Genomic DNA, 21,299 nt, shown 5'->3' with positions numbered 1-21,299 from the left:
TGTATTGTACATTTTAGATTTGAACTTCACAGATTCCACAATCTGTGATACACTCACTTTGCCTTTCATCAGGCTAATAACCTTCTTGTTTTGGAGTACTACGACAGAAGGATTATCAGTTGCATATCCAAAAGAGACAAATGTCTCAGGATGGTAAATAAACTACTTGAAATGGATCATAGCACTTCACTCAGTAGATGATACTGTCTGTATACATAAAAAGTAACTTTTGACCAGTGTTATTTTCTTGGGCCTCTCCTTCAAATCTGGGTAATTGTGAAGATAGACCCCTTCTTCGGTACTAGCTCAAATTTTGTATCACTGCAGCTCTGGAGATATGAATATCTTTTTGATGCATTGTTCCAGCAAGTTTCTGAAGAGGTGTGTGCATGAAGCATAGCAAATCCAGGAAGTGTGCATTAATTTTGGCATGATTCGCTTGGGAAATGAGGTGTAGTTTTCAACGGGGTCCGGTAAAAAATTGACCTTATCATTTTCCAAATCGATATCACACACATTCTCAACAAAAATATGAGCATCATACCAACTCAATTTATGGAAGAAGACTGGTATGTGTTGTGGCTATTCGTATTTCGAGTTTCATGTGTAGTCCCTCACTGCAGAGCTTCCCTGTTTGTTGCCAGTGGTCTCTACATCGAGTTTCGACGTTTCCATTCAGTGACAAGTCACAAGAATGACAATCAGCTGCCTGCTCGCATAAGATATCGTTCTCCTGCGATTTGATTATGGGAACGTATTTGCTGAAATTAGCATGAGCACACTGACAAGTTTTTCAAGCTCAAAGAGCAGCCATCTTGTAGGATTATTCTAGGTGAATGAATCAAAATGGTTGAGATTAGAGTCATACGAGTATATGATTTGATAAGCTGCAGCTTATGATGAAGCTATTCTGAGAAGGTAGTATGACAGGTAATGTTCTTTCTTTTTCTATGTTCCATAAGAGCTAAAATGCATTCGAAATCTGCACAAACTATAAACGGGTAGTGCTCCTCATGATGGGAATTCTTAAATTTTGAGAAATTCTATGCCTTGGTAAGTATTTCCGCATTTACCAGTTCCTGGCTAAAGCAATTAGTTACATGCTTCGCAAAACACCGGCTCTTAGTAAAAGAACTGAAGCATTTATGACAAAAATGGCATTTATGCCTGTCTTTACTCAAATGGGATTAAAGTAAGTAGGATATGTCTTTGATCCAGATGTAGTGTTGTTTTTCCCCCTAGAAAATAACTGCAAATCTATGCATTTTTAGAGCTGAGCAGCTACTTTGGAAAAGTATAGGGGTCCTACTACTTTAGTCCTGTATTTTGTGCTTTAAATCTGTTTGTTTTCTTTTTGTTCTGCACAGTGTGTTCTTCTTCATGGTTTGGCTTGCTAACATCTGCTACCAGGCTGTAAATGTGAACTGGATAATACAGATTCTGTCACTCAAATTGTAGTAGATCCTGGAGTTAAATGCCGATGCCGTTGAAGTTTCAGTGCTCCCATACTTAAGATGTATGGTATTCTCCTTTATGCTCTGCATATTGTGGGTAATATCTACCAGGAGTCAGAAGTGACCATGGAAAGCATAATTCATCCCCCTCAGCAATATCCTGGATATTAATAAATGTGTGTATAGTGGCAATATTTTTTGGAAGAGGGATGAGACTGGACCCTCATTTACTGGGTAGTAGACCTGTAAGTACATGTCAAAAAAGGGTACACAGAGGACTATAGCAGTTTCGTCTCTGAATGTACCATCTTTCCACTATTAAAGCATATATGTGTGATGTCATCCCTCACCTATATCTTGCAGTTGTATTGAAGTCCTAGATATCCAGTTTCTACCTCTATATAATCCTTTTTTTCTGTATGTGGTATCATTCATCTCCTATATATGCAGTGCATATGCTGTAAATCACGATTACTCACTCTGTATAAATACATTTTCGTACCCAAATTTTTGCTCATACCTTTCCCATATTTTACATATTTTTCCATATTTCCATCATATTTCTTTCAAATTATCTAGCTAAAAATAACTGTGCTCTTATTTCTTACCTTACAAGATTTCTTTAGCATCCAACAGTGATTTGCATGCACGCATTTAGCCATAGGGATTCTACAAAGTGAGTGAAAATCACTTGTCATTCTCTATCTTCCAAATATCAACCAAATAAATAAACCTCTGTCAACACACAGAGTCAACTGCCAAAGCTAATCCTTATATATTCTAAAATACATATTGATTGCTGACCTTAGATATCTTAATCACAACATTATGTCTAATGATTTGCAGAAAACATCAATCCATAGCCATCTAACAACAATGGCACCTGTTTATCGTTTAATGATTTTTGATAACATATTTCGAATAACTTTGACCTAAAGTCAACTGAAATAAAATAATCAGTGGTGAAAACAAATTAAAACATGTGTTATAATTGGTGACCACTTACACTTGGCTCATAATGCATTAGCAACAGGTATATCAGAAAAAATTTAGCACTGGAAATTCTTTTAGAGGAAATATATATAAAAACGTATGGCTATGTCATAGGTCAATGTTAAATAAATGATCTAATGGATACATGCCTGCAAACGGTTATCGCCTTATGGATAAGTATATAAGACTGAAGTATTAACCAAATCTAAAAGTGAGACAGGCAGTTAGGATATTCTCTATAGTTTATGTTTTATTACAGATGCTATGATGGACTTAGCAGAAAAAGTAATGTATAGTTATATACTGGTATACATCAAAATGATATGGAGTTTTTTAAAATTAAGATAGATAATATCTACATAGGTCAATTCTTAACATGAATTCATAGGGATCTCAACATTCTCTTTGAAAAAAAATCTAATCGACGTTAAGCAGTCATGATTTAAGTGCTAAAATGTAAAATTAACAGACAATACCAGTGTTTATCAATATGGATATTAAAAAAATGTCATTTTTATTCCTCATGGAGTGCTATCAATAAAGCATTCTTTTCTTGAGTTTCATTCATTTTCCTTCTTTTTTTCAAGTTACAATAAGGCTACTATTACCTTATGCAGGTCATTGTGCTCCACACAGACCCCTTAGCCAGTAACCATGGCCCCCATCATGCAGCAGAATTGAGCTATATGGTTGAGACCACAGGCACTGTTCCCCATCCATCACCACATGGAGGTGAGTCTGCATTCCGTTCTTCTGTTCGATCTTCGACACTTCCTTTTCTTTACTTGCAACAATTATACTGTTTTACAGAAAAATACATGAATTTAGTAGCAGGAAATAATCCATCTATCACATACTTCAAGCAGACAACAAAAAGAAAACAGGAAAGAGTAGACATAGATGTCCATTCTGTAAAACAATCCGTGTAAGAGGACTTGGTATTGTACTGCAAATCTGGCACCTGCTTGTGGTACTACCCATGTTAGTATTATCTGCATGTATTATCTCCTTGGGAAACTCTGTTTGTACAGTCCACATAGATCAAATTTTATATATTGGCGGTGTTTGTTAGTGTGCTGTATGTGTTAATATCTTTTATGCTACACAACAACTGCCCCCTACTAGTTAAGTAAATAAACAAATTTTGTGTTGCTTTAGAACACTATTCTCCCATTGTATAATCTAACTAAGAGATCTACAGATCTTAAGTGGCTGTGGAAGAAATAACAAGTAACTACTAAGCTACTAATTACTTCTGTAAATACACACATGTGTACAAATACTAGTTTCTTTGAAGTAGTAAACTTGTTAATTTTGTATATATTGAATAACATGATTGATGTGTCACTGCTCTATTGCAACACTGTTTGTGTTACTGCTGTGGATCTGAACGTTATTTTAAATCACATTCATATTATTAGATTTACAATGATATACGCATTTATATTAATACTTTACAATTATGTAGATGTGGATTCTAGAGTAATATCTATCCAAGGGGTTTTCTAATTGCTTTGACTTTTAATTATATTCATGTATAATGAGACACAAGTTGTGATCTTTGATTAATGTTCATGTTAGTTATTCTTTACATTTCATGTGTTTTATGTCATTTCTCTATGTTGGGTGAGGGCTGTCACTGCGTACAGGAACATAAGGAAAAGCCCCGGAATGCTACTATGAAAGTTAAAAACTAATGACAATAAACACTAGCGCGGCCACTGTAAGCGTCAGCAAAGATGTATTTTGCTACGCCGGAAAGTGAATGACAAATGATGGAAATTTTGTTCAATTTTTTAGAAGACTCTGTCTTCAGTTCTTGTAGGGAGAAGACGTATTCTTGTGAGAAGTGTGTAGCAGACATTGTGTTATCTGAATAATAATTTTTATCAAAGTATGAAATGTGACAGTTCCTTTTAGTGCAAAACCACGAAAGTTTTTTTTTTTTCTTCTTCTGCGCATTATGCTAACGTCATATCACTGTAGTTGACTGCATCTAAAGAGTAAGTCCGATAAAAATCAGTATTCTATTGATGGTCATGGTCTAAAATGAGAAGTACTTATTGCGGAAGAATATATAACTAATTACGAAAATCTCTACAGCGTAAAGAAAGCAAAAATTGACGTAAGTTCACACTACTACAGTGTACAACAGTTGTAAATTAAGACCGAAAGATAATCCATTCGAGTCAATTCATTCTCTTCAAAATTTATAAAAATCAAATTTGATATTATTGTAATTAATTTGTTCAATTATATATATATATATATATATATATATATATATATATATATATTATTGGTGTTTTGCCCTTAAAGAGCGCATTTGGACTAAACTACATGGCCAGTTCCTTTTGCTGCCTTCCTTGCTGCCCAAACTTCCCTCATTTGCTCGCTGTGTTTCTGTTTCCGGTCCTCTGTCCATGCTTCTTGTCGGCTTCGTATCTTCGGCTTCATCTTGATTGCCTTTTTGGTTGCCCATATTTCTTTCATCTTCTGGCTGTGATCTTGCTTTCGTTCTTCGGTCCATTTTATGCCTGTTCGTTTGTCGCATTGTATCTCATGTAGTTTACTTTTCTTAATGATGTTTCTGAACTTTATTCTGTCGTTTATTGTGTCTGCTGTTATGTTGAGCTGGTTCAGGTCGTTTTCTACCTCTGCCACCCATTTGTTGTTTCTAGTGGTTACCCAGTCAAAGATCTGTTTGGTCAGCCTGTGTGATGGCATTCTGTATAGGTGTCCATAGAATTGTAGTCTGCGTTTTCTAATCTTTTCTGTGATTGTCTCCGTATGTTTGTACAGTTCCTCTGTAGGTTTCTTGATCCATATTCCATTGTTGTTAGTTGCGCCAAATATTTTCCTAAGTATTTTCCGTTCTACTTTTTCTAATTGTCTGATACGTGTATGCCCTCGGATTAGTGTGGTCTCTGCTGCATATAGTGCCTCGGGGAGCACCACCGTGTCGTAATGGCGTAATTTGGCTTTTTGTGAGATAGACTTCTTGTTGTAATGATTCCACACTACTTTGTATGCCTTGTCCAGTTTAGTCTTTCTTTCTTCATTTGAGTCTCTGTTATGTCCACTCATTTGTAGTGTTTCACCGAGGTATTTGAAGTTTGCTGTTTTGTAAATCGTGCCATACTTTGTGTTCAGAGATGAGAGTTTCTTTGTGCTCATAAACTGTGTCTTTTCGTAAGAGATCTGTAGTCCAGTTTTGGAAGCGATTTCGTGCAGTTTTTCAATAGCGTCTTTTGTTTCCTTTATACCTTTCGTGACAATCGCCAAATCGTCTGCAAAAGCCAGGCATTTAATCTGTAGGTTTCCTAAGGTTATCCCCTGTTGTGATGTTTCCCATTCTTTTATGACCTTATCTAACACCAGATTGAAAAGGAGAGGTGAGAGGCCATCGCCTTGTCGGACACCTGTGCGAATTTCGAAGGGCTCTGATAGTTCCCCACAGAACTTTACTTTGGAGGTCGTGTTGGTTAAAGTTTGCTCTATGATAGCCCGTGTTTTGTTGTCTACTTTGTATTCTGCTAGAATTTTGAAGAGAGTTTTCCGGTCGATAGAGTCGTACGCCTTTTTGAAGTCAACAAAGGTAATGATCAGGTTCTGTTTGTGTTGTAAAATCATTTTCAGGTTCCAAATTTGTTCCGCACAAGACCGCCCTTTACGGAAGCCTGCTTGGTATTCCCCAATCAAGTGGTCGGTTTGGCGTTCTAGTCTGTTCAGTAAAGCTTTAGAGAGGATCTTGTATGTGACCGGTAGTAGGGATATTCCTCTGTAGTTGTTCGGGTTAGTCTTGTCACCTTTTTTGTGTAGTGGGTGTATCAGGGCAGTTTTCCAGTCGTCAGGGATTTTCATGGTCTTCCAGATGTCTTCCAAGATCCTGTGGATGTCTTTGGTGAGTTCTGGGTCTTGTAACTTCCAGATTTCCGCGATGATGCCATCTTCTCCTGGTGCTCTACGATTCTTGAGTGACTTTATTATTTCTTTAACTTCTTCTAGAGTTGGAGGTTCACTATCTGGATTGTATGTGCTCGTTTCTGTCATCATTTCTTCCATGGGGGAGGGGGGGGGGGGGTCCGTGTTGAGCAGTTTTTCAAAGTACTTTGCCAGAATGTCACAATTGTTTTTGGTATTGGTTTCTAGGGTTCCATCCGGTCTTCTGAAGCACAAGATGGGTGGTTGATATCCAGTCATATTTTCTCTGAACGTTCTGTAGAAGTTTCTTGTATTGTTCTTCATGAAGTCCGATTCGATCTCTGTCAGACGCCGTTTGTCATACTGTCGTTTTTCACTGCGAATGATTTTGCATGATTGCTTCTGTGTTTTCAAGAAGTTCATCCAATTCTCTTGCGATTAATGGCAACTAAATTTTTTCCATGCACTGATTCGTTGGTCAATAGCTTGGTCACATGTGTGGTTCCACCAACGGTGTTTCCGTGTTCGTGGTGCTTGTGCTAGTTTCATGGCCTCTCGGATTCTTCGTGAAAGTTGTGTCCAGTCTGTCGTTTTCTCCATTTTAATTTTGTGTAATATTTGTGTCTGGTTTAAAGTAACGTATTCTGGATCTGGTCTAACAATTTTGTTCTTCTGGAGCTTTTTCTTGGGCAAAAGACGAATCCTGATCTGTAGCAGGTGGTGGTCTGAGTCGAAGTAGCCTTTACGGGTGTCTATGTTCAAAATTTCTTTTTGTGAGTCTTTCTGCACTATTACGTGGTCGATTTGTAGTTCTTGCTTTCCGCTGGGGAATTTCCATGTGGTAAGTTTTCGTGTTGGTTTCTTGAATTTTGTTGACATAATGGCGAGGTCGTGGCTTTTGCAAAAGTCTATCAGATGTTTTCCGTTTTTGTTGGTGTCCTTGTGTGGAGTATGTTTTCCTGTGATATGTCTGTATATCTTTTCTTTTCCGAGTTTGGCGTTGAAGTCTCCCAGTATTATTTTGACTCTATGTGCAGGAATTTTTCTGATAGTTTCTTCCATTGTCGTCCAGAAGTCATCAATTTCGTCCGGGTTTTTCCTGTTGTAGTCATTAGTTGGTGCATGTGCGTTGATTATTGTGTAGGATTTATTGGCTGATTTCACTGTGATGGTGCTGATTCTTTCGTTTGGTGACGAAAAGTCAATAATGCTGTCCGTGATGGACCTGTGTACTGCAAATCCTGTGCCAAAAAGCCTTAGGTTTTTCAGTTGTCTCGATGGTTTTCCTTTGTATATTCTGAAATTCTCCGTGTTGAAATGGTCTTCGTCTGTGAATCGTGTTTCTTGCAGTGCACATATTTTGATTTGAAATTTTTCGAGAGTGTCTGTCAGTTGTTTCATCTTTCCTGTCTTCATCAGTGTGTTCACGTTGAGTGTGCCGATGTAGTGTTTGCGTTTGATCTTGAGGGAGTTTGAGAAGCTCCGATATATATATATATATTGTGTCGTAGCATTTCGTGCGTCATAAAAGTAGTGAATTAACGCTTGACGACACGTAATTCGTATTTTTAAATTTCCAAAAATTATGTATTTCAATTTCCTATTTTTCAAAATTTTAATTTTAATATTCAGTAAAAATAGCACAAAAATCAGTTTCCATTATTGTTGACAATGGAGAAAACGCAATGAGCTAAGATGGCGTACAACTGCAAGACAGAACATGTGAAGTACGCGCGCCATGTCTTCCACACTCAGAAAAATTAAGTAGTTCATAGATGAACATAACCGAAGTAACAAGTGCTAGTGAGCTTGCACAAAGTTCTAACTTTGACGATAAGTTGATCACAATAGATGAAACTACATCACCTATCTCCACGAGCAACATTATGCTCGCACAGGAAAACATAGAAAGCGAAAATAACATGATTTTTGACGACAGTTTACCGTCACCAATCATACGAAATCCAAATATTAATTTACAAAGTACAGTTGTTAACAACCAAAGTACATTAGATAGCAACCAAAATAGCGCACTTGCCGCGATACTTCAAAAACTCGATAGATTCAGCACCGAAATAAAAAATACAAACACCAATTTGTGTACAGACATAAATACCAAATTTGACAGTTTGTCGCAAAACCTTACCATAGTCACACAAGACATAAACAACATAAAACAGGAGCAGAAACAAGTTTTAAAAGATTTTCAGTATACAGTCACACAACAGATCAGTGATTTGACAAAGAATTTTCGCGAGGTAATGAATATAAAATTTGAAGACATGGAAAAACAGCTAAAACAAGATGTACTTTCCGAAGTAAACAATGACATTACGAAATAAGACAGAAATTAGTCACTCTTAACGAGCGGAATGATACAGTAGAGCAAAAAATAAAAGCGATTAAAGACACACACACACACACATACAAACCTGCAAGCTACACAAACACAATTAACTTCCATAGTAAAGAACATCACTACCATAGTGAACAAACTGCTTAAGGATTATGAAAATATACCAATAGCAACTGAAGAACTCACTTTAAAAGTAGCATCACTTGAAATCGAATCAGTCTGTGTCAAAAAGGAAGGAGACAAAATTAGTGAAAATTTATCTGATGTAATTTCACAAGCTGAAGCAGGTACTTTGGACAAAACCAGTACTGTAGCGGAAAAAGTAGTGAATGAATGCAGATTAATCACTGATGTAGTTGAAAAAGTTATTGAGCAAAAGAAAATGACATTATCGACAAAGTTAACACCAGTTTTCATTCTACAGAGCATAGGATACGCAACTACTTAGGTGAAAGTGCTCCAGAGACACAAGCTGTACACATAAACAAAGTGCCAGCCACAGCAAACCAAAGTAATGCATACACACAGATCATTACAAATCCTACAAACAATGCCAGACTACACAGTGTAAGTTCACACGGCATAACACCAGAACCAGTACCTATGAGAAATTTAAATAATTATGACAGCTATGTAAACACAGCACAAAATGCAAACAGCACGTCCACTATATTTGCTGAGGAAGGTCTACTAAGACACCGTCAATTTCCAACGTTCACGAGTGAAGATAAGAGGATGAATTCTGTTGTATTTATTAGTGCTTTTCGACATGCGTTTCCTAGAAATTGGACGGAAGCACAAAAGATTCGGTTTGTTGTTGGGTACCCGCAAGGCGATGTACTTTTGTGGGCAACCGAGGTAGCCGAACGTTGTACCACATATTTTCAATTTGAACGGGCATTTCTTGACAAATACTGGTCAGAAGCCGTACAGGAGAGACTTAGGCGAGAGGTTTTTCACCCCGCCCATTTTAATAGCAAATATGGTAGCTTGCGGGGGTATTTTGAGAAATGTCTCAACAAAACGTGTTATTGGACGAATCCTATTTCTCATGTTGATGTTTTAAAAATTTTAAAAAGTCGTTTGCTATCAATCATTCGTAAAAAATTAGTTACCACACCTGAGCATGGCACAGAATGTTTTCTTTTCATTTTAGATTCAATCGACCTAATATATGAGGAGAGAGTAATAACAAATAGAGCGTCAGACAGCCAAGCAACACAACTATAAAATTCGAATAGTCAATACGAAAAGCCAGACGCGAAACCGCAAGATTACATTAACGGCGGTAATGGATACGGGAATGGAAATGACAAGAACAAAAGATTTAAACGGAACTTTCCGTACAACAGAAACGATTACCATCTACAAGCTAATTTCAATCCCTCATCTCAAAGTTATGCACCGCTTGTAAATAAAAACAGTCAGCCGCACCAACGGCCGGCGCACGGCAACAACAATAAGATGCCACACGCCGTACAGCAGCCAACCTTTGCCCAAGAAAATCACAATACGGCAACATTTCAAAAAATGGTTCAAATGGCTCTAAGCACTATGGGACTTCACATCTGAGGTCATCAGTCCCGTAGACTTAGAACTACTTAAACCTAACTAACCTAAGGACATCACACACATCCATGCCCGAGGCAGGATTCGAACCTGCGACCGTAGCGGTCGCGCGGTTCCAGACTGTAGCGCCTTGAACCGCTCGGCCACCATAGCCGGCAAGCAGTAATCACACTGGAGAATAGAGCAGAATACAGAAAGAGAACATACAACAAAAAGTTAAAACGGGTTACACATTTTATTGAAGGGCAACGAGTCCTCTTTAGAACACATCCCAAATCGACAAAGATCGGTAAGCTAAATAAAAAATGTCAATTACTATACTCAGGGCCATATATTATTGCAAAAATACCTTATCCTGGAACTTATAGGTTGGTATATGAAAGAACAGGGAGAGACAAAGGTCTCCACCCTCACTAAGATTTAAAAGCTTTTCACGAATAGTGGCACAATACCACAGCAGTTTTCTTGTCATAAAATATATTTGTAAGTAATGTCATAGTTTTATAAGTAAAAAAATTATTATGTGTATTTTTAATGAAATATGTATAGACTTAAGTAATGTTCTTGTTTTGTAAGCAAAGACAAACATTTGACAAGAAGCAAGTGCAAAAACACAGCTTCACGCGAAGCGAAATGCAAACTGGAGCAGCGTACGACTCAGCTGTGCGCGCTCAACGATGCATGCTTACGTCAGTATTAGGGAAGACACACTGACCTTGCGCAAGTGCAACAGGCTAACTCACGGCGCAACCAAATAGAAATGCGAAGCTGCACACGTATCTAACTCAATTTCAAAACAATTAACATGTAACAATTATATTTACTGTCAGGGAACGAAAGAAAATAATATTATATCAACATACGAAGTTACATCAAAACTGAGATATATACATTATAAGTAGAAGTAAAAGAAAACATTTCAGCGAAACATACAAGACGTGTTAGCTAAGAAAAGATAAGATACCGTAGGAGATGTCGAAGTAACTTTCTTTATAGGGTGAATGATTAGAAAGAATGAAAATACAAGTGAATAAATACATAAACAAATAAGAATGAAATATGAAAAACGTCTGCGAACGAATGTGATGACCGAGTATATGAGTGGCCTACGAGCTACAAAACACAATTAGTTTTTAAGTTAATTATAAGTTTTTTTTTTAATATTTCAGTTACCAGTGCATCGACACGGCGCAGAAGAAGAGATTTACGACAGGTGTTATAGGTACCAAATGAAAAAACGGGCCGTACCTCAAAGAAATGATTTAGTTATTAGTATGTCAATGTGTATATTTTGGTCGTCAAGCAAATGAAGAATAAGAATATACATCGTCGCAATGCAACTACAAAACATTTACCCATACCTACTGACTACAAAGTGCACATTTACAAGTAGGCATGTGACCTCAAATAAAACTAATCAGTTCCTATCGCGTCACATGTGAATATAAACGACAGCATTTCCACGAAATTGTAAAGAGATAAGCATGAGGTAATGCAAAACTTCTGTGTTACGAACACAAAGCGACACGTAAACAAATATAAGCAACGCTATGGTATTAAAAAATGATAGTCCCTGAATAAATCGTTAATACATTTCGTTTCCATGAAAAGAAGTTCCTTGATAAGTGATTTAAGAAAGTACGAACAGTATTTCCTTAGTAATTTATAAACCAGTAGAATAGTAATTCCTTATTCCCTCCCTAACGCAGGAGGCGGCGCCAAAGTGTAGTTAAGCCAGCAACGCATAAGGTGGAATCCTGATGAAACTTCAGAAGCGCAGTTGGAAGAGCACTTGCCCGCGAAAAGCAAAGGTCCCGAGTTCGAGTCTCGGTCCGGCACACAGTTTTAATCTGCCAGGAAGTTTCATATCAGCGCCCACTCCGCTGCAGAGTGAAAATCTCATTCTAGAATCCTGATGCAAATGTTTTTCTCTGTTTCTCCCTAGGAAAGTATTAAACTCTCATAACTGGCGTATGCATGACTGCAAAGCAAAATGTAGATAAATTAAATGCATATATAGTAACAGAAATGGTTCAAATGGCTCTGAGCACAATGGGACTTAACTTCTGAGGTCATCAGTCCCCTAGAACTTAGAACTACTTAAACCTAACTAACCTAAGGACATCACACACATCCATGCTCGGGGCAGGATTCGAACCTCCCACCGTAGTGGTCGTGCGGTTCCAGACTGTAACGCCTAGAAACGCTCGGCAATCCCGGCCGTCTATATAGTAACACAATGTAATGAGATATAAACAAGTTATATGTATTTGTGTACGAAGGAATTTTGAAGTTAAACAAACTGTATTAACTAGTAGCTTTAACTGAAGAAAGAATTTTGTAATGTTTTAGTATTTAAGAATATTCTACGTTTAGTACAAATAATGGTTGTAATGTCAGCCTTAGATGTAAGTCATTGTAATATGCATTGTTACGTCAAAACGTTTATGATTTTAATTGAATATCGAGCCATATGTAAAAAAAAACTAGAAGACTAAAACGATTCTCACGAAAAAGTGAACAACGAAATACACTACTGGCCATTAAAATTGCTACACCAAGAAGAAATGCAAATGATAAACAGGTATTCATTGGGCAAATATATTATCCTACAACTGACATGTGACTATAATTTCACGCAATTTGGGTGCATATATCCTGAGAAATCAGTACCCAGAACAACCACCTCTGGCCGTAATAACGGCCTTGATACGCCTGGGCATTGAGTCAAACAGAGCTGCCCATGCAGCTTCAACACGATACCACAGTTCATCAAGAGTAGTGACTGACGCATTGTGACGAGCCAGTTGCTCGGCCACCATTACCAGACGTTTTCAATTGGTGAGACATCTGGAGAATGCGCGGGCCAGGGCAGCAGTCGAACATTTTCTGTATCCATAAAGGCTCTTACAGGACCCTCAACATGCGTTCGTGCATTATCCTGCTGAAATGTAGAGTTTCGCAGGGATCGCATGAATGGTAGAGCCACGGGTCGTAACACATCTGAAATGTAATGTCCACTGTTGAAAGTGCCGTCAGTGTGAACAAGAGGTGACCGAGACGTGTAACCAGTGGCACCCCATACCATCACGCCGGGTGATACGCCAGTATGGCGATGACGAATACACGTTTCCTATGTGCGTTCACCGCGATGTCGCCAAACACGGATGCGACCATCATGATGATGCAAAACGAACCTGGATTCATCCGAAAAAATGACGCTTTGCCATTCGTGCAGCCAGGTTCGTCATTGAGTACACCATCCCAGGCGCTCCTCTCTGTGGTGCAACGTCAAGGGTGACCGCAGCCATGGTCTCCGAGCTGATAGTCCATGCTGCTGCCAAGGTCGTCGAACTGTTCGTGCAGATGGTTGTTGTCTTGCAAACGTCCACATCTGTTGACTCAAGGATCGAAACGTCGCTGCACGATCCGTTACAGCCATGCGGATAAGATGCCTGTCATCTCGACTGCTAGTGATACGAGGGCGTTGGAATCCAGCACGGCGTTCTGTATTACCCTCCTGAACCCACCAATTCCATATTCTACTAACAGTCATTGGATCTCGACCAACGCGAGCAGCAGTGTCGCGATACGATAAACCGCAATCGCGATAGGCTACAATCTGACCTTCATCAAAGTCGGAAACGTGATGGTGCGCTTTTCTCCTCCTTACACGAGGCATCACAACAACGTTTCACCAGGCAACGCTGGTCAACTGCTGTTTGTGTATGAGAAATCGGTTGTAAACTTCCCTCATGTCAGCACGTTGTAGGTGTCGCCACCGGCGCCAACCTCGTGTGGATGCTCTGAAAAGCTAATCATTTGCATGTCACAGCATCTTCTTCCTATCGGCTAAATTTCGCGTCTGTAGCACGTCATCTTCGTGGTGTAACAATTTTAATGGCCAGTAGTGTACTTAATTCAGCAGCACTCAAGCAACAAGGTGTCACAATCTTTTCCACATCGGTGACCGCCAAAGTGTTTAATGTACGCTCCAAAAGGCGTAGCACTGCCCAGATTCACACAGCCGTTTGTACTAAAACCACTTCTGCCCGTACTTCAGCTCTACCACTACGGGAGCTGTGTCACCTGGCCACCACATGGAATGATGACTGAGGACTGCAGTTCGCGTCTATGCCGGGACAGCCCATCCTGAAGCTGTTCGATCCTATATCCGCTGCCACAGCGAACCAACGAAGGGCCATGGTAGCAGCCGCGAACTCCAGCACGTGAGCAACGGGGGATTGCCCGTTTCATCACCGGCAGCCGCCTTCCGACATCAGCTGCACAAGGGGTCGCTGAGCACGAAGAAACGTGTAACGTTCCCTGGCAAACTCACACATTAACAAACTGAAATTTATTTGTACCATATACGCCACTCTGAGCAATTTGTATATAATGTAATTATTTAACAAAAAATATTATTGAATTTTGTGTAAAGGACATTTGTTATTATTGTAATATTTTTTGTAGTAATATTCTCTCTGTATCTAGGATGGTAATATTTCTATATTAAATATGTAATTGCGAAATGTGTCAATATCTGAGATAACAGAGATGTGAAATTCAGCCAGAGGGAAATAATGTCGTGAAATTACAAAGAAATGTTAATAGTCAGCAATACTATAAAAGCACAATGCACTATGTATTCTTTGGTCTTCCTCGTTTAGAGCTGAAAGCGGTAGGAAGCTGTGTCGATGTATTTGGTGAATGGGTAGACGTCATTTGTCTGTATCTAGATTTAGCCGCCATTGAAGGAGAAATTACGAACTAATGTGAGTTGAATTATTGCTTGATCTAAATATATCAGAATTTATAAAAAGTGTGTATTATTAATGTAAATTAGCTTGCCCATGTCATCTATAATATTTCTTTAAAGAGTTTTCAGCATTTTTTAGCGGTGTTGCTGGGCTGTGCCGCGACCGATCGATTTGCAGCGGCGGCACATTTAAAAAATTGTTCCGCTAAAGGAAAAATCAACCAAACCCGTAAATCGGGAACAGATAGATAGACATTAACAGTGAACTAAGAGAATGTTCTTCTTTTACAGCGATCCAGAGACTGACTGAGATTTTAAAAAAATAGTTACACATTTGTGCATTTTTAGACGGATAGTTAACACTGAAATTTAACAATTTTGGTTCTTTCAAATAACTTTAATGTATAGCGAAGTAGGTTTGATCAGTGATAATTAAATGTCGGCTTGGTAATAATTTACTATTTTCTGCTAATAGTGATAATCTTGTGTTCAAAAGCTAACGCCGGGAAAGAATTCAGTAAAAATATTTAACAAAAAATCCACTGCATTTAGAAAATGTGTGCCAAGGCCGAATGATGTAAAGAATTTAATGTTCAACCAAATATTCTTAATCAGTTAATATGAGTTCACGTAATTTTTAAATGTACGTAATTCTTTTGAAAGTGAAAATTTTTATTACCACACGTAAATAAGAGAGAGGTTCTACAACAAAGTTCGCACGCAAAGAAAGTAAGGTAAAGAAAATTAACTTAAAAGCAAATTTTATTCTTTAACGAAATTTACACAGCAATTTCGTTAAAAACGCCACTGGCAGAGGAGAGGGAGTGTCACGAAGGCCATGGTCGGCCGACGCCAGGCTCCACAGCAATCGTGGGCGTCAACAACCAAAGTCAGCAGAATCCCTCGTCCGAGTCACCACCATCCTGTACTCAACTGTGGCAAGATGCATTAATAAAGAGCATTCATTATTTTCGGACTGTCTCTCTAGCGCTGCATGGCTACCATCCAAAATACGCAGCTACCGACACTGTTACAGAATGTTGGCCAAGTGTAGGTGACCGGCTTAACTATCCTGGCTTCAATTTGCCGTCTATTTTACTTCGTTACATTCGTTCGTCTGTGGCTGACGATGTTGAATGCTACCAGCGCTAGTTCTCGTGCTTTGCCAAGATGAAATCCCTGTCTCTGTTAATTAAATTGTTACGTATTTTGGCTGCTTCTTCAGTGGTGGAGTCCCAGTACTCGAAGGTGAACGAGAGAATCTTCGTCACGCTGTATTTCGTGCAACATCCAGTGTCAAGACAGTGTTCACCGACAGCAGATTCTTCTGATTGATCCAATCCGGTGTGTCGCCTATGTTCGTGGCATCTGTCTTTACAGTGCAACATGTCTAGCCAATGAAAGACTTCCCACACCGGCGCGGGATGTTATACATTCCTGGTTTCCTCCGTTTCTTCTGGCTGATCTTGAGGTTTAGTGCATGATGGAATTGTGAATCTGCTTCCTGGAATACCCTTTATAGACAAACATGAAAACATGTTTCAAAAATGAAGGAATAGATGCTGTCACATGTGGTCATACCACAAATATATGGTCTACATTTCTACAAAAACATTTAGGTTTCAAATCTGCGAGATAAAGGGCTCTGTCCTCGAAGTCTTCCATAAAATTTTTTAGCTACTATGTAAGACAGAGCGCTACCTATAGCAAATCCGTCAGTCTACTCAAACTACTGGTCGCGTAAGCACATGTTTGAAAAGAGGTACGATGTCCTCTTCCAGCTTAGCTCCTAAGAGCTGTAGTGAATTCGCCGTACGCAGTCATAAGAACAAAGAGACCGCAACGAAACTCACTAATAAGCCAGCTGGCCCGGGACTTGGATTTTTTAGTCGCCGTACAAAATCTTCTGACAAGCGAATATAGTGTTCGCACTTTCCTACCAAAGGGGCCAAAAGAGAAGCCAGATGTCTGACTAGGTGATATGTTAAAGCTCCAGTACTGCTCACAAACGGAAGAACGGAATTCCTTCCTAATATATCTTCGGCAGGCAATAAAGTCGTGATGGATCCGACGTTCTTACTCTTAAACAACTTCTCATATGCTCAGGAAACTGACTGAATTTGAGTATGGCAGGTTTCTATTGTACTGTATTTTCTTGTGACGATCAGCGTGGAAGGCGATGGAACTTGAAAGTCTTGAGAGGTGGCATGAGCCCCCTCTCATACTTCTATCTTACGATTTTCCTCTCTAGTTGCATGCAGTGAAGGGTCACTGTTCCTTCACACGCGGACTTCCCACGCAGCGTCTCTCGTCGCCCGGGTGGTCCGCTGACAGGCGGGCTCTGCGGATCTGGAGAGGGTTAGGCCGACGGGTGTGAGGAAGTCGAGTGAATGCTTTGCAGACGCCGACATTGTCAAGGGACGCGTCCGGAGGGATCTGAAGTGGCGGCTGGGCTGGAGGTTCCGTTGCTTCGCAGAAGCTTAGCGGCGGGCTACCAGCGAGGCGTGGGAATGACTTGTGTACCCAGGCAGTTGTGGCGGGAAAATTCCCACGCTTTCTGAAAAATAGTAACTGTGATTGGCTTGCTCAGGGCATAGCTCCGTGACGTAGCAAAATCAGCGAAGAAATTGGCGCCAAGAATCTCCATTGGTGGAATGGTAGTGCTCCGGCAATGGAGTGGAATTTTCCGCCGGTTTTAGAGTTGCTGATTGGAACGTTTAACCACGGCCACTGTCGTGGGGGCGGGAATGTTGTGTGTTCGGCCTGTACGGGTGCTCTAGGTAGTCGGCTCTCGCCTTTCGGTCGAGGACGTCGAAGCAACCAGCCATCGCCTCCGGTACGCCAGATCGTGTTCTGGCAGCTAAGAAGACAGTTTGGTAATGTATGTCTGCAGCACCGGCAGATAGGGATTTTCCTAGGTGACAATCAGAGCTCAGCAGAGCGCGCCTGTTCGTCTTTTTCTAACTTTGTTGTGTCTTGAGTAGCAGCAATTAATGTTGGGTTAGCTGTGTGTCTCTCTTAGGATTTGAGTGGCAAGGAATTGGCTCCACATACCACTTCATCATAAACCTCACAATCTAGTTTAGGAATAACTTCACCTTCAGAGCGTTTGTTTGAGTATTCAATTTGAGCCAATTTGATGTATTATCAATGTTTCATGTGTTTTTGTTTATTATTTTGTGTTTAGTCTTAATAAATCATATTGTTATTTTGGACAGAACTTTCATTCTGTTAATCGGTAGAGCAACCCATCATTTCTCACTACGTTAATGAAACCTTCCTTTATTTAACTTATTTATCAAATTAAATTATTGCAGGTGCCAAACTCTTTTCTACTCCACTTGCAGGGTTGATTACAGTCAGTTCGCGTATATTTTTTTTTTATCCTTGTGCAACAGCAAAAGTCGGAGTTAGAATAGGGGGGGCTTAGAGCATCATTTACATATGTAGATTCTAGAATTTAGTGTTAAATACACTGCTAGCCCCGCACCTCGCATAAAATGGCGACCCTGCCAGGATCTTTCTTGTGAATCGCTGATAAGCAAGTATTATTAGTAGTAGGGACACTCAGAATTTTTTTGCTTAATTTTTTATTGATTAATACCCAGGTTTTTTTTCTGGTAGTTCCGCATTTAGTTTTAAGTAGCGGCGAATGATTACAGTTTTTGTTTTCAGTGTATATATTCTTTTGTTCATGATTTTTGTGTTCCTTTGATGGTGTGTCCATATCACATCACACTTTATCGGGTTTGTGTGCGGTTTCTGTACCACAACAAATCGTGCGTATAATTACAGCGTTGGAGAGGCGTTGTTGAAATTTTATGTCTATGTGTAAAAATATATGGAGTAGATTAATTTTATTGTGCATTTTAGATAAATTTGTTTTTCATGAATGATAACGAGAAGTAAGGCACGACTATTATCGAGCGAAGCTAAAACAAAAGAGGATAGCATAATGGATAAGGGGCAGTTTACTAATGGGAATAGGTTTGGAGATGAGATGGGCACATTTTTAGCAGGACAGGACGCCAGGGTCATTGATGAGGAAGGTGATTTGGACGCGATCTCAGAGCAGCGTTGCAGCCGTGATTATGATAGTGAAGTAGAGATGAAACAGAGACAGGCACACAGATCGAGACGGTAGCAGAAGTTTATAATCAAACGAACGAGAGCAGACAGGGGCTAGCTCGGCCACGTCAGAACTCTAGCGCCCAGGTGTTCAGAGTTACATCTCCCATGTTTGAAGAGGATCAAAAAGATGACGTAAACCCAATACTGAGCTTCCTACGATCAATGAAAGAAGAAGCTGACGAACAACGTAAGAAGGAAAAGGAAGAAGATGAGAAACAACGTAAGAAGGAGAAGGAAGAAGATGAGAAACAACGTAAGAAGGAGAAGGAAGAAGCTGACGAACAGCGTAAGAAGGACACTGAGGCAATAATTTCGCATATAGGGGAAATTCGTGGGGAGTTACTAACAATAAAGAAAGAATGTGGAGAAGTTAAACAAATGTCAATGGCTGCACAAAAACTAGCAGGCCTGGCCAAAACGGCAGCAATAGGGGCAATGAAAGTCGCGGAAGCAACTTCTAAACTCGCAGGGCACTTGCGACGTACAAAACAATCCCACTCAAAATCCCTGTCATTCTTAAAAACTCAAGGTAATATCGCGGTTGCGAACACCACGAAACGAATGGAAGAAATAGAGAGTCGGATAGCAAAACTAGAGCAAAACGGGCACACGAGCACTGCGCGTTCGGATACCAGTGATGGAATACACAGAATTGTGGCTCCGAGGAAAAGCCCGCCGTGCTCTAGCCCAATGATCGAGTGCGGAACTAACAATGCACACGCAGAAACAGCGAGTAATAGTTCCAATAATTATAGCCCACTTAGGAGAGTGAATTCTGAGTGCCACTTCCACTGTGATACAGAGGTAGCACATCACAGTTATCAGCAAGATAGAACAGGACACTCAGCAGACGTGCAAGTATCGGAAACGAGTGACAACACCAGTGCAAGGATCAGGCAGGATTTTGATCACAATCACTTCCTGTCGATACTAAAATTCCAGAAGTTCAAAGAAAATGAAGGGTCGATGCATCCGAAGAGCTGGGTGATGCAGTTTACAAATTCATTACCGGCATCATGGCCAACCCAGGCAAAATTAGAATTCATGTGTGGACAGATCGAAGGCCAAACCGCGGAAAAGATGCGGGGTGTGGCAGTGACGTGTCGGACTTATCAGGAATTTGTTGGTGCATTCCTGCGGACCTACTGGTCAAAGGAAACGCAAGATAGGATTAAAGAGGAAATAATATTTTGTCCTGAACTGGAAGTGTCCGGGCATAGGAGCGCAACCAAATTTCTTGATGATTTACTCAAGAAGAATCAATTTTTAGATAGTCCATATAGCAACGGAGAAATCATTAAATTTTGCTTTTCCAAATTGCCAGTTAGGTACCAACAGACACTTGTCGGGAACTGTGGATCTGACATAGAAGCATTCAAGAGTATATTGCGCGAACTCGAAGTAGTCTTTGATAAACACGACGCAAAGGACAGGAAGAAGGGGCAAAGTAACAAATACCACAGGCCAGGAAGGGAAGACGACAATAGATCGCATAATCGCACTGGTCAGTTTGGAAACCAGGGTTACGGAAGTCAAGGTTACGCTATTCAAGGTTATGGAAACCAAAGACACGGAAACCAGAACGTCAGGGAGCAGGGTCAATCTAGACAAGGAATCTGGGATAGGAGGAATAACGAACGGCAAAGCGACCGTAATTGGAGAGAGCGAAACCAAGGACAACAGTGGAACCAGGAGATTGAAACTAGACCCGCAATTCCTAATGCACGTCAGAGGAGGGGGAGCTTAACAAGGGATTGACGCCAGACTAGTGCGAACACAGGCCGCCGGAATTTCGCACGTAATCTCGGACCTGGCCAACTACGGATGATACATTACGAAGATTTGTCAGAAATCCTGCTCGAGGAACATAAAGCAACTCCTCGACAAGATCGGCAGCCTCTTATCACATGAGCAATAGCTGAAAAGAGTATGAATGCGATAATAGATAGTGGAAGCTACATAACAGCAATATCTGAGGCAGCATACAAGAGGTGCTCTCAGGAGATGGACTGGCCTGTCCTATCGGTTAAGAAAACCAAAATAAAAGGGGCATTAGCGGGTAAATGTACGGAGGTCACCCAACAAACAAGATTGGAATTCTACTGCCAAGGAC

This window comes from Schistocerca americana, chromosome 4 (assembly GCF_021461395.2).
Source record: "Schistocerca americana isolate TAMUIC-IGC-003095 chromosome 4, iqSchAmer2.1, whole genome shotgun sequence".
In the NCBI taxonomy this organism is placed as follows: Eukaryota; Metazoa; Arthropoda; class Insecta; order Orthoptera; family Acrididae; genus Schistocerca; species Schistocerca americana.
Note: the sequence above shows the minus strand (reverse complement) of the source record.